A 15,435-nucleotide genomic window follows, 5' to 3' on the forward strand; every position below is an offset into this window, starting at 1 on the left:
ACAGACTTAGAGACATACTAAGCCAGTAAACAAAAAGAAAAACGTATTAAAAAATTTGAGAATTACACATCATCTACCACTGAAACAGTTCTTTCTTCTGCTACAATGAATTACATTTCAATACCAAGTCAGGAAGTCAGACTTTTACAAACTGAAGAGATGCTTTAGTGTGACGTTTAAGTTGGAAACTCATATATACAATAATTCTGATACCACATGAAATTGTCTTAAACCATCACACTAGCAAGAGGAACATAGATTTTGTGTCCTTCCCTGCTCTAGCACATGTGACTCAACACATGAAGGGCTTGATAATGACTCAGTGGGTTAAGTCAGGTGTGTTACAGTGGAGAAAACACTAACATTTCGTGATATAAAAGTCTCACAAAATGTCCTGCTGCTGCTTCAGTTATTTCACTCACACCCAAACTGAATGCTGATACACAGGAGTGATATGTACATATTTTATTCTCCTTATGTACAAAACTAATTTCCTTCAGAACACGTCCCAGGTGATGGTTCTGTGACACATGTCCGAGCTTTGAGAGAGTTCCCGAACACACTGATAGTGCACGACTCTTCTGAGACCTTAATAATTTATGCATCCTGTCATCCTGTCAACGTTTCTCACGCCACAAGAGACATATCAAAACTGCTTGTGGGCTAAAGCTCTCATAGGTAGGAGAACAAAATGCCTCTTCTCCAGATAAACTGACAACGTGTGTGTGTGTGTGTGTGTGTTTCAATATCTGCTGGATTGTAGCTGTATATTCACTGCAGGCATTTGACAGAAACAGAGACAGAGATCATGACCATTCATTTTCATAGTCTCAGAACACCTTGCTCTGTCCTACACACACACACATACACACACACACCCTAGTTTGCATTTAATACTGCCATTTAAAATATGCTTTGAATATGTACACTAAGATAATCAAACCTCAAATAGAGCTAAGGCCCCAATCTCCCCATGGCCAGCTCTCTATCACTCTCCTACCATTCTCTCTCTCTCTCTCTCTCTCTCCCTCTCTATCTCTCTCATATCCCAGTGGAATCTAACAACAAAAGGACCTTGTCTTATCAAACAATAAACAATATATCCACACTGCCGCTTCTCCTGTTTGCAAGGTTAGGCATGTCCACTTTCTACATGCATGAAATGATTAGATCTGAATATAAAACTGTATTTGTATATGTACACAAAAATTGTCATAAGATTGGTTATTAGTGGGTGATTTTTTTTTAAACTAAATTGAGGACAGCATATACCAAAAACATGGTGCAGTATTGTCCTCAACCAAGGTTATATCAGTCATTATTAATATAACACATTGAGCACAGATATGTATATGCATATATGTCATGTATTATTGGAGGCATTTTGATATGCTTATGGTTAAACTTTGTTTCTTAGACAGACAGTAGATAGTGAAGTTAATGCCTTTATATAAATTCGTTTCTGAAGATATACTATATGGCCAAAAGGATGTGGACACCTGACCATCACACCCATATGTGGGCCTTCCTCAGACTGTCGCCACAATGTTTTAAACACATAATTGTCAAGGATATCTCTGTGCCATTTTGCAATTCCCTTTTACTAGAACTAAGGGGCGCAAACCATGACAATGCCCCTGTGCACAAAGCGAACTCCATAAAGACGTGGTTCCCCGAAGGGAACGAGACACTGCGTCAAAACGCTTTGGGAACGCCCCCGGCGAGACCACGTTCTGAAGCACATGTGAAATCAGTCCAATGGCAAAGCGAGACGTCACGAGTGGGGTTAGTGAGCAACCAGGAAGCATAAAGCGCATCCAGCAAATGCACGTTAGCTTTCTGCTCTTCAGCGAACACGTTGTGTATGTGCATGTGTATCATGTCTAAGCACAAATCAAAGTTTGTGGCGAGTGGACGGCATTTCAGATCGTGTGTTCCTCTCTGCCCACACTATCTCCCGGGTGGGGATACACATAATTTGTGCATCGTCTGTTTGGGAGTGGAGCATGCATGGTTAGCTCTCGAGGGGGCTAACTGCCATGATTGTGAGCTTCTTCCGCTCTGAGTGCTCCGCCCCGCGGTTTCTTCCCCCCGGAGAAAGAACCAGGCGTTTCATCTGTCTTCCTCCGAGGAGGTTGACGTGATGAACATCGATACTGAGGAGACTGTGAGCTCGCCACCACAGTCTCTCGCATATGAGGAGCTCGTAGAGGTTGTGACTCGTGCCGTAGCCAAGCTCAACCTCGTTTGGCCGGCCGAGGAGCGGGACGCTCGTCCCAAAAGCAAGCTGGACGAGCACTTCCTGAGAGCTACATCGCAGCCTTCACGACGGGGCCTTCCATTTTTTACGGATTTCCACGCCAAGGTGTTGAGATCGTGGGGAAAACCATATTCTTTCTGACTCTTCAGCCCTACTCTTTCGAATTATTCGAACATCACAGGGCTGAATGAGAGCGGATACGGGGCAATGCCGGCAGTGGAGCAGACGCTCGCGAGCTATCTCTCCCCGTCTTCAGCATCGTCCCTGAAGGCCCCAAAGCTTCCCACCAGGCCAGTGAGACTGACATCCAGCCTGGTTGGGAAAGCTTATAAGGCGGCAGGTCAGGCCAGTGCTGTTGCAGGCATACCAGGCCGACCTGCCAAAAGACCTGGACGAAGGGGATGATGGGGAATCCGGCGTGGTTGCTGAACTGCGTTGGGCCACGGGTCTATCGCTCCGGGCCACCAAGGAAACCGCCAGAGCCATTGGCCGTTCAATGGTGGCTTTGGTGGCCACGGAGCGGCACCTGTGGTTTAATCTGTCTGAGCTTAAAGGCACGAACAGGTTCTTCCTGCTGGATGCCCCGCTATCGCCTTCTGGCCTCTTCGGCAGCGCAGTCGAAGGTTTCAGGAGGCGAAGCAGCAGGCGGTGGCATTCCAGCGCTTCCTCCCTCACCGTTCCCGGGTCTTTGGGGCTGCTGAGCGGGAGCAGCCCCGGCCATTTGGCTCCTCATATCGCCAGGCCCAGAAACAGAGCGTTGTGACCCGTACCCCCCCGCAGAAAGAGCAGGGGTTGGGGCGGCACTCTTCGAAGTGGGAAATGGATCTGCGGATCATTATTCTCGCTAAGAGGACCTCGGCCAAGCGTCCCTGACGCCCGAACTGCACAGACACCCCTGCCACCCCTGGTGCTTCAGGGTTTAGTGAGCTCCAGTGGGCTAATTTCCCAGCTGCCACCCGGCAACTGTACAGCACGGGAAAGCTTGTTCCCTCAAGTGAGGGCGCTAGAGTGGGTTAATTGGTCGATTCCTGCTGGTCATCCATTTCAGGACACTGAATTAGAATCTCTAGCAGACGCCAGTCCCGAGGGGCGTCTGTCAAGGTTGGTTGGGAGACGTTTGTCAAGGTTAGTATAGAAGAACTCCTGCACAGAACCCTGACCTCAACCCCATTGAACACCTTTGGGAACGCAGACTGCATCCCAGACCTCCTCACCTGACATCAGTGCCTGACCTCACTAATGCTCTTGTGCCTGAATGAGCACAAATCCCCACAGCCACGCTCAAAAATCTAGTGGAAAGCCTTCCCAGAAGAGTGTTGGTTATTATAACAACAAAGGGGGAATAAATCTGGAATGGGATGTTCAACAAGCACATATTGGTGTGATGGTCAGGTGTCCACAAACTTTTGGCCATATATTGAATCTCAAATAAAGGATAAGTTATGTAATAATTCTCATTAATAAAAAATTATTAGTTGAATTTGTGTATATTTAAGATATGTACCCTTGCTTAGATATAATTCTTTGCAGTGATCAAAATGTAAATTTTAATAAGCAGCTTTTGATAAAAACAAGACATTTTTACTAAATAATAATTTATTTCTCCGAACAAGTAACTTTCATTCTAGAAATTAGGAGGAGAAGTGAGACACTCAGCATTTCCAGGAAGCATCCTGAGTGAAGCTTTTTCATAAAGCTAGTTGTGAAAATGCCAATATACGAATACTGTTAAGAATGTAAAATATAAAACAGTTTTGTTTTGGTTTTGAACACCTTTCTTGGTCACTGCAGAATTCAATATGTGTTGTTTTATAGTGTTAATATCGTCATTATTATTCTAAAATTGTAGAAAACTGTAAAAATGAAGAAAACTATGAGAAGACTATGAGAAGGTCTTTCAAAACATTTTCCACTTTCTGCTGGGATTCTGCTTATCACTATGTGCATTTCTTGTCACTGATGTTATAAAAGACAGTAGCAGTGATCAAGGGTGTCCACTGACTGATGAAGGAAAAAGCTAAAACTGCAAAAACACTGATGTTTGTTTTGTAACCTATAGAAACTGTACTTTTATTGGCTGCATTCTTTGCTGCAAAGTACATTGGTTATGTGTGTCAGCATGAGTGTGTTGGCACAGTGAGTGTTGAAGAATTAGTGTTTAACAGTCACACACACACAGACTCTCTCTCTCTCTCTCTCTCTCTCTCTCACACACACACACACACACACAGACCCACACACACACTCACCCACACACACACTCAGACACATACATTCCAATCCCACAGGACTGTTAGGTAAGCTGTTCTCTAGCCACAGTTTAGAGCAGATTTTAACCCTGACTGTTATCCCTTAGTGGCTGTCAGTCTGATTAAAACTCCTAATCTGGACTTGCAGTTCTTACTGGACTCCACTGTCTATATACTATCACTGTATACTAATAATAACATCTTACCAAGTGAACATATCTTGAATCTAGTAAACTTTAAAGCTTGAAATAATTTTGTACTATTGGCAGATTTTTTTTCTCATTTTAAGCATTTAGTTCCAGAAAGAAGTAAAATTATCTGCTAAAAGAATAAGACAAAGCTTGAAAAGAGTACAAGCATCTAAAAACAACATTATTATAAACAATAATATTGATTTATAATAATAATAATAATGTCATAACAACAAATATTAGCTAATTTGCCCACATACAAGATTTCACTTGCTGAGAAATTTTTTTCTGGGGCAACATAACACTGCAGATATACATTAACCACAATGCAAGAATAAACAATTGCCTCATGCCAATATAATAATAATAATAATAATAATAATAATAATAATAATAATTATAATAATAATATTTAACATGATTACTGATATTTAGTGGGAGATTATTACATTACACTGAAATTATTTTCATTTCATTTCACAGGAAAGATATTTTCGCTTGCTCAGATGTCATTTTTTGCAGTGTAGTCTTGTTCATTGCTCTATAAATAATATGGTAATTAAACTACCATGTGGCTGGTGGAAGAAAAGTAATTTATGCTTATATGTTCTATCTTTCAGAGGGTTCAAGTCAAAGATGTGACCTAAATAAGATCAAAACGTCCAAATACACCGAACACCCGAGGGTCCTACCCAAGGACACTTACATGACGACCCATTCGTTTTCCTGCTCTATTGTGAGATAATGCATGTGTCCTTTTAAAGCAGACTGCAGTGCTTTCATCTTCATTACACTAAAATGCCTTCAAAAATAGACAAAAAATTAGCCATAACAATTGCTTTAAGAATGCCTGTGAAGAAACAAATGATTGGCCGGAGAAAGTCGAAAGCATGTTTATTAAAAAGGACGATGCCTGATGTGACATCTGGTGTCATCCATTTCTTTTTGATGTCTTCAAAGCTCAGCTAGCACTTTAAACATCATGGGCTCCAGACAAACCCTAATTAAACAGTGCAAATTTAATGAACTTTATAAATAAATAAAAGGCAGAGGTTCAAAGGCTTGATGTTGGGGATGCTAAATGCACAAGTGCAACGCAGCTCAGGGATCAGAGGGCCCTGACTGTGGAAACTGTGGACTCCTTTAGCACAGCTGCAGAGAAATGGCTTGTCCAGGGAAATATATGATATACCGATATCTTCTAATGTAATTGCTGTGAAGTGGAAAGATGAATGGACCTGTTTTAATCATGAAGACCTTTTTTTTAAAAACTCATCCAAGAGAAAAAGCTGGCATTTAAATACGATCTGTGACAGCCGTGACGTCATGAGACTTGTCAAGTTTACATTACATTGATGTATGGAGGTGTGAATTGGTGTGAAACCACTGGGGAAGTTGATAACACATGAGTGTAAGCTGTTGATAAGTGGTGACAGAGAGGATATAGATGACCCTCTTTACTCCACTTTCAATTCAATTGTCTTCTATGTCCAAAATGTTTTAAAAAATGGTTTCTCTTGCTGATCTTTTCAGATCTGAAGAGCTGGTCTTGATCTGATAACTGGCACTCATGCACTGGGACATGATAACATACAGTAGGACCAATGAAGTGCTTCCTTTCTCACATCAGTCTCCAAATCTGAGTATTTCCTAATGTACAGTTCTGCACATACTATGTTGTTCTGCTTGTCTTTTGGTGGCTGGTGTTTAGGTATGAGTTTGAGCTTGTTTTATGCATTTTTGTTCTTCAGAGTTTTTCTGACACTTTAGACATCTAGCCACTATTTTTTCTGCTGCTCTGCTGTTCCATTCAAGACATTTTTGCCCAGTCTGGTTAGCAACACTAAAATTGTCCTTTTCATTACTGATTGCCCTTTGTACTTTGTATGAACTTAAATTGAAATTTTATCATTTTGTTACCACTTGGACCACTCTAGCATTTGTCTCTTCTTTTAGGAATACTTAGAAATTTGCTAAATACTCTGTAACGCTGTGCCTTTAACTGTTTGCAAGTTTTGTAAGTTGCTCTGGATAAGAGTATCTACTAAATGACAAAATTTAAATGTAATTCATTTCCCATGAGACTTGGTGGAAAAGGATGGGAACACAACACAACAGGCAACATAAAACATTTCCATTTCCTTCAACACAGGCATCCTGAAGGAGTAGACTGAGGCTTAGATTTACTAAAGGTTTGCATGTGTAGAAATACATCCAAACTTGATAACACACTCACAAAATGTGCAATTATTAAAATGATTTACTAACTGGGTCTACAAAGGGTTGCATGTTATATATGAGCAAAATAATATCTGTATCGCTACTGTGCTGTGATGAATATGCAAATCACTTTGTGGGTAATAATATTATTATTATAATTAATAATAATAATAATAATAATAATAATAATAATAATCACCCACAATGCGATTTATTGCAGCTTGAAAGTCACTTTGAGCACAAATTACTACCAAAGAAGGGCAAGTATTAAATCTGTAGTAGCCCATTTCTGTCATTTAAAGACAAAATAATACCACTGTTTTCTTAAAGTTTCTTGAAATAGTGTCTGTTTATCTCAAAACAATGAGCACGCTTCTTGAACTTCTGAACTAATAGCTTGTGAAAAGATTTTCTTTACATATACTGTGTTCATGTCTATACTCTTTAAATTTTGGACACTTCTCACCACTTTTAATCAATTATGCCTCTTGTGTGGCAAGTCTCAGTTTCACTCTTTCAGAAATTCCTTTGAGCTTGCCACAGTGAATTTAAATATTGTTTCATACTCCTACTTTGTAGTATAAAAGTACACATGCAATCATTAATTTTTTGTAAATCACCTGCAACTTGTCCAGTAAAAGCGCATGCAATTTATCGGATTGCACACGCAAATGAGTCCTCCTTATTTGGGATCTTAGTAAATCATGGTTTGTGAGGCACGTCTGCAGACGAGTGATAAATTAAAGGAAAAACTGGTCGCTCTGTTATGCCGTGGAGGAGTTTTTCTACCATGGTTGGGGTCCACATGCCCCCTTAGATGGAAGATTCACAGCAAATCAATTAAGTTATTCTGACTGATAACCTTTATGCTATGATAAAACATTTCTAACCTGATGGCAGTGGTTTCTTCCAGGATGACAATGTCCCCACCCATGGGCATTGTCATCACTAAATGGTTTGATGAGTATAAAATTGATATGACAATACTGTGCAAAAGTCAAAGACCACCCTTATTTTTCACTCAAATGGCCAGTCAGTACTCATTGTTAATGATCTGGTGGCAAACAATAATGATGCGAACAGTATTTTCAGATGTAGTACTTATTTACGCAGGTCAATATTAAAGTTCAAAAACAAATAAAATATTTACAGATTTCATACTGCATTTTACTGTTGAAGACCTTTCTGTTAAATACAATTGCCCATTATTAATGTTAAATACTTTAAAATGACTTCAACAGTAAAGACAGTACTAAAACTGTAAATATTTTACTTGTAATATTGACCTTTCATTTTGACCTGCATAGATAACTACTGCATTGCTGTTTGATTGAAACCCAACACTTGTTTTTTTTTCCCTTAATTCGTCATCTATCTGTATGATTGTATGCATAAATCAGCCATGCTGAATAATGTGACTCCACCATACAATTACTGTGCCTTTCCATTTTGGCTACAAAAAAAGCCTCATGTTTAAGGCAGGGTAGGAAACACAAATCAATATCCAACAGAGCAGGTGGCAAAAAAAACAAAGAGTTAAAAAAAAGCTCATTTAGCCTCAGTCAGATGCTATGGCAAAATCTATGATGACCAAATCAACCACAGTAATGCATAAAATATGGTTCAGTGCAACATCAGTACAAGATTATTCAATATTACTTTTAGGATCAGAGAAATGCCAAATAGGTGAGATTGAGATGCTAATAGCAAGCAACATGGCAGTAATCACCTTCAGTCTGGTCAAATCTCAAGGTGTCTCTTTGTATTGCATTCTTTATAAATTTAAAATTTATATCCTGAATTTTTTTATTTCTGTAAAGCTGCTTTGTGACAATGTCCATTGTTAAAAGCGCTATACAAATAAATTGAATTGAATTGAACCGCATTAGCATCACTAGTGATGACTGGATGAGACATTACTGTAGATAACACTGCATGTAGATCTTTCTATTCTTTCTCTCCATATGACTTAAGGTGATGATGTAACCAACTCGTTTTGCTTCAAAAGCTGTCAGTAATGAGAAAGGAGTGTTTCTCATTAAATCCATCTGAAATTGGGTGCAAAGGGTCAAGACCAAGGTGGAAAGTAATTTCAAGTTAAAAAGACAGACATTTGATATTTGCAGTTTATTTTCCCTGCTCTACATGGTCTCCTCCTCACAACACTCATCAAGCCAAGCCAGGCTAGGTTTTGTGTGTGTGTGTGTGTGTGTGTGTGTGTGCTTAGCTGAGCATTGGAGAGTCCTTGGCCTGCTTGCTCTTTGCTTTTCTTCATCAAATATTTCTTATTAACTATTTTCTTAGTTCACCATATTTCATATGGCACTACCACTGCCTGGATAGTTTATCAGGGAGGGAATAAGCAGAGCAATAGATACACCGTTCTATTGTGTGTAATTAAATTTTGGCTAGAGTTCACAGTCTAAACAATTACCATCCATTTTATTTCTGGCAAATGAAATCCAGGAAGGGTTCTTTCAATTTGATACAGTGCTTTCATTCATGAGGATGTTTTATTTTAATAAATGTTACACCCTAGCTGATTGGGTCTGAATTCCAAAAGAGAAAATATGGCTAACGTGTGCAATATCAGTAGACAGATTTGTCTTATTACTGAAATATGATGCAACAGAATGACACTGAGGATTACTCAGCCTAAGAAATTCCATGAGGATAATGTAAAAGCCTCAGAGGGAGTCCTAAACAACAGATTTCTGTGTATTGTATCTACTGAGTGTTTCAGAATTTAGTTTAGTGATTCATTGCAGTGTTATTGACCACCATCATACTATCAAAAAGAACATGTTAATTCTGTTCATTTTAATTCTTTTTCTAAAAACACAGGTTTGAAATAATGGCATTAGTAAGCCTAATTACAATTTCCTTTTACACTGAGATCCTACAGACGAAGAATGAGAAGAATATGCATGATCAAACAGTCTCAAGTGAACAGAATTGAGTACTACGTATAGCCTTACAAACTACTGACAGCTTAATAAAACATTAATTACACATCAGGAACACTATATAGAAAATAGCTGTGACTTCTCATCACATCCATAATAATCTGTCCAGATACATACATCTGTCCAGATATCCATTTGAAAGCTTCTGTTGCATTGGCTGTCTATCCACCCTTTATATTTCAATAAAGTTTAGACCCTAATTAAAGAAATGCTCTTCAGAAAGGCTAATACATATAGTGCACATCACATCTGAATATTTATAGATTCACAAAGACTTTTTGGTGGCTGAAAATACCCAACTTCTTTCTTTTATCTGAAACACAAGACTGCACAAGAATGTTTGCAGTAAATAAATTAAAATGCAGTGATGTGCTTGGAATATAATACTAAGCATGGTGATATTTAGATCCAGCAAGCCTCACAATTGTGTAGCAATGAATAAATCTGTTTCATAATCTCCCCATAGTGTTCCCCAACTGAAACATCTTGCACAAAATGGGGGGAAAAGTACAAGGAAGGCTTGATCATCAGAAATCTGTCTGATTACGTAACTCCATTCCATACCCAGATTTTTTTTAAAGGTTTGTGCTCAGACAGCTGAATCACTGATGTTAAATAATGCAGAAAACACTGTTTAAAATTCAGTCTCAATCTCTCTCATCCTGTCTCTTTAACTGGAGGGTGTTGTGAAGCCTGAGGAATTTCAGTGGTAGTCTAGGCCTCCTCTTCCTCCTCCTCCTCCTCCATCTCCTCCAACTCCTTATCATCCTACTTTTCATTCTGGCAACAAAGGGGCAGATGACATTGGCCCATTTGCAAGTGTGAAAATTATATTAGCAGAGGCTGCGAGTAAAAAAATGGCACGTCAACTGTAGGAAAAATTGCTTTTTAAGCAAGGCAATGATGGGATGCTTATCACACACCCATCAATAAACAGGCCAATAAGAAATCTGCTCTGGCTGGATAGAGAGGCAGAAAACCTTCCCTGTGCAAAACAGCTGCCATATCCACAATCTTTTAAAACAACAACAACAAATCAAACTGTATATTTTAGGCTGCCATCTCATGCAAAAAAGTTACATCACTATTAAGGAACTCAACTAGAACATTCTTTATATTTTTATTTTCAGTTGTATTATTTATTATATTAATAATTTCCACTCTTTATTTAATAAAAAACCAACCAACTGAAATATTACATCTGAAGATTACAACTGAGAGTAATCACGCTATATGTTTCTCTGCAATATAAAAAATTTACTGTAGATTTTACAGTAATTTGCTGGCAGCCTGGGTTGCCAATAAAGTGCTGTAGAATTTACAGTAAACAACCATAAAATATTTATAGTAAAGTACTGTAATATTGTACATAGTCTAAAATAACACAACTCAGTACATTTGCTCTTCTGATCGATGAAGGATACAATTGAGCTGAAGGGTCTTGCTCAAGGACCCAATCAAGGCAGTTTGGTAGTGCTGGAATTTGAATAGATGACCTTCTTACCTGTGACATTAAACCTTAACCACTACGCCACCACAACATGATAAACTCAATTGCATTGATTCAATCCAATCTTTTAATGGAGTTAACTCAGTTTTAGAGGTAGTTGAATCAGTGCAAGCTAGTTGTGGTGTTGTTGTGGTGTAGTTGTGGTGGCTCAGTGGTTAAGGCTTTGATTCGCACATCAGAAGTTTGTGTGTTCAAATCCCAGCACTGTCAAACTGTTGTGGTTGGGTAAGAACCTTAACCTTCAGCTCAGTTTTATCCAGCAGCAAATGCATTGGGTTATGTGTTATTTTATATGATATTAAGATATTACAGTACCTTACTGCAAATATGTTTTACAGTTTTTACTGTACATTTTAGAATACTTTAATGGCAACCCAAGTTGCCAGTAAATTACTGTAAAATTTACAGCAATTTGGATTGTATGTAGACGGAAGCAGAATAAGTGTTTCGTCCTAGTTTGCATATTCTCTTACTCTATCCAAATAAAACAAACAAATAAAAAAAATCTTAGTTCTTGGATCTAAAACTATAATAGATAAGGTACCTGAGCATAGACTTGTTCTAAAACGATTCAGGACTGTATCATGCACTATGGCTAAGGATCTTGATGTCATGATTGAATAGCTTAACATTTAAAACCCATTTTAGTAATGTTTCCTCTATCTCCAGAATACAGCCAAGATACAGAACAAAACATATAATGCAGAAAACCTGCATTCGTGTATTTATAACCTCTAGAATAGAGTGCACATCTAGCTGGACACCCTGCCATATACATCAGCAATGTCTACTGATCCAAATTACTGCCAGAATGATGATGCCAGAACTTGTGTTATGCAATGCAACATTTTGTTTCCTTGTTAGGTCTTAAAAAATCTTAGTTTTAGTATGACACATGATTTCTAAACAGCACTATAAGCAGCTTAGTCAGTATCTGTGTAATCTCCTGACATTTTTATAATCTGGTGCACTGTCTATGACCCCTAACTGTAGGCCTCTTATCAAAACCGAGGATAACAAAATAGCACAGTAGTTCCTTTTGATTCCTAACCTTGCGAAGGGCTCAGAAATGAAAAAAAAAAAAACACTCAAAAGAGAACCAGTATTTTTATCCTCAGGTATGTAATTTGACTATTTGTGCGCCAACATATAATTGTGAAGCACCCCATAAGGTTGGCATTTTCCAATTAATTCCAAATACAAAGTTGCTCATTGTCAGCAGAGTTAGCAAATTCTCTGTTCAAAAATGTGACATGCTAGCTGGCTAAATCTCCGTCCTAGTCTATCAGTTAATCTATAGACCCCTGTGGTTTTTATAAACAAAAAGAGATGCAAAAAGACCCCAGTAGCATAGCAACCTGATGCTACTTGGTTATAATCTGACTGAAAAATCTATCAAGAATTTTATTTAGGAATCAGATTGACATTAGCTAAGTAAATCCCCTTATTATACAGATTAGCACTAAAAGACATGGAGTGCTACTTGGCTAAACTTCGTAATTGTAAACACTATTACAATTACTACATTGAGGACATGGTGGCAATGAAAGCGGTGACAGCTGAGTTTTCAACTCCTCAATAAGAACACGACCTGGCTATCCAGCATTAATTAAGCCTGTTAAATTCTTAGTTAGCATTCCAACTTCATTGATATTATAGTTAGCTACTTAGCTGAAATGGGCACTGCGAAGACGGAGCTCCTCATACCAATTCCCTCTTAACTGTCTGTTACCATCTTCTGTTGATTTGGAAAGGTGTCAGATTCGATAGTATGCAGTAAACATGAAGGTGTTTATGAACACTTTTCCAATTCTGACACCCAGCCACACAACACGACATTTTAGAAAACAAAGTCTTGCTTGCTCTTAAAAATCTCCATAGTCTCCTGCTATGTTTCGAGGTGCGGCTGACTGTCTCACTCAGGGGTCTATATCTAAGCTGTTTCTCTCTCATTCTCACAAGCACAGTGCAACAACAAACAGGTCGGTTATTTTTTTCTGATGCGTAACATAATAACATTTTATGTGTTGTAGTAAATTTAATTTACCTTATTTCTTCCTCTAACTGAAGCCATGTAACATTACAACCTGTGCTGCACAGCATGTGTAAAATGATGCATTGAATGAAATCATGCGAGACAAGATAATGATCTAAAAAGATTTGTTAGGAGTTAGGTGGCAGGACATAATAAGCTAGTGGGCTACACTAATGTAAAATTATTATATTAACTGGTAACACAGATTTCAGAGTAATGCTTCTGTCCTGGAAAGAGTTAAGGATGATTAAGTTTTTGGTTGTGCTGTTCCTAGTGAAATACAGTATATTTCTAGTTTGAATTCCTTGGTTCAGAGCCCTGATGGAAAGTGCTGGTGAATAGAGATAGCTATCTCCACTCTGTTTATATCCATTCTTGGAGTTTTTGACAATAGACTATAGTTGCTGCATCCCACTGGTCACTAGTTGGAGTGTTAATTATATGTTAATTAACATGAGACAGGCAAAAGGTCAGGTGATTGGCAAACAGGTATAAACTAGACAGTGATAAAGATGTGAATGTGAAGCAGGCTATGCAAACACTAATCAAGAGAGGCAGATGAAACCTTGGAATCATCACAGAAACAATGCTGGAGTGAGGCTTCACAAAGTAACAATGATGATCTGTTTAAATTAAAGACAATAGTGTGATTCCAGAGAGTAGGTGCTTGAACTTCACGCGTTGCAGATACAGTCATGCCAGTTAAACTCCGATCATATAAAATAAGTTCTTCATATGTCCCACTACTATATAAAGCAGTTTTTCTCTCTTTTTTCCTCATCCCTGGCTAAACTATCCTGCAGTTTACAAGCTCCTATTGCTGTCATCATATTGCTGTATTCCTTAGAGTCTAAAGCCCCTTTGACCCATCCAGATCGTATTCCTGACAACCTAAGATCTACAAGCCCCTGCTCCTGAGGTATCCATGATCCTGCAGCTATCCAGCTACTATGTCTGCTATTCAAAATCGCCTTTTCCTGTCCACATCCACTCCTGTTATCCTCAGTCCTACATGTCCTGCTCCATCATCCTTGACTCACTGCTGGCTATCACCAAGCTTTCTCCTTTACCATATTCCAGTGATAACTAGTACATCCTTATGACACTAACATTACAATCTGTTTCATAAAAACAAAATATAATTATATTCTGTATCCTATTTTATGGAAAAACAAGCATGTACTTATTCAGTCAGTACCATAAATTACTGAGCCACAAGATTACAAAGCATTAACAATTACAACCTAATAACTATCTAGAAAAGCAGACCCAAACAAATACGCACATAAACACACACACACACACACCAACATAATCTTTTCCCATAGCACAGTGCCTCACCATGGAGCCTGCTGCCTGACCTACTTAGAGTGGTGACGTTTACTGCCGTTACAGAGATCTGGCAACCATGCAGCACAGCCCTCCTTTTTTTCCTCACTCCTTCTTTTCGTCTTTCATTCTCTCCTTCTTTCTCATTCTCCCTCTTCTAGTCTTTACTCCTCTCTCCCTCTCAGTATGTACCGCTACCAAAGCTGCCCACCAGACACTACATCTTCCATGTTCCATGTCCAGTCATGCTCTATCATCTACAGCTCATTCAGGCATTAATATTCGACTCATACTCTATATTGAAAGAGTTCCCCCTCTCTTCTGTACTTATAACACACACACACACACACACACACACACACATATGCATATACATACACTTTAAGACTCTGCTGATCAGATGGATATACAGACCCAGACAGAACAGACATAAGTTGTCATAAGCTTCTCTCAGGGGAAGAGAGGGACTTGCTAAGCTGCCATATTATCAAGTGTTTCTGAGCATGTCAGAGCATGTTAATGTCAGTTCACAGAATCAGAATAGTCTGAATATCCTGACCTCAATGAATAACATACAGTATATTGCATATACAGCACAACAAGAATGATGAAATACTGTGAGAACACAGTGTGAAGTCAAAGTGTGTTCGGAATGGTAAATGTTCGATTCAATTT

At 38.7% G+C, this 15,435-nt stretch overlaps 1 protein-coding gene across 6 annotated transcripts in view; it reads right to left on the reverse strand.

Moving 5' to 3' along the window:
* The window catches only part of slc12a5a (solute carrier family 12 member 5a), a 153,510-nt gene that overhangs the window by 63,063 nt on the left and 75,012 nt on the right, over positions 1-15,435 (reverse strand). The window lies entirely within an intron of this gene.

Source organism: Pangasianodon hypophthalmus, chromosome 2, assembly GCF_027358585.1.
Source record: "Pangasianodon hypophthalmus isolate fPanHyp1 chromosome 2, fPanHyp1.pri, whole genome shotgun sequence".
Lineage (NCBI taxonomy): Eukaryota > Metazoa > Chordata > Actinopteri > Siluriformes > Pangasiidae > Pangasianodon > Pangasianodon hypophthalmus.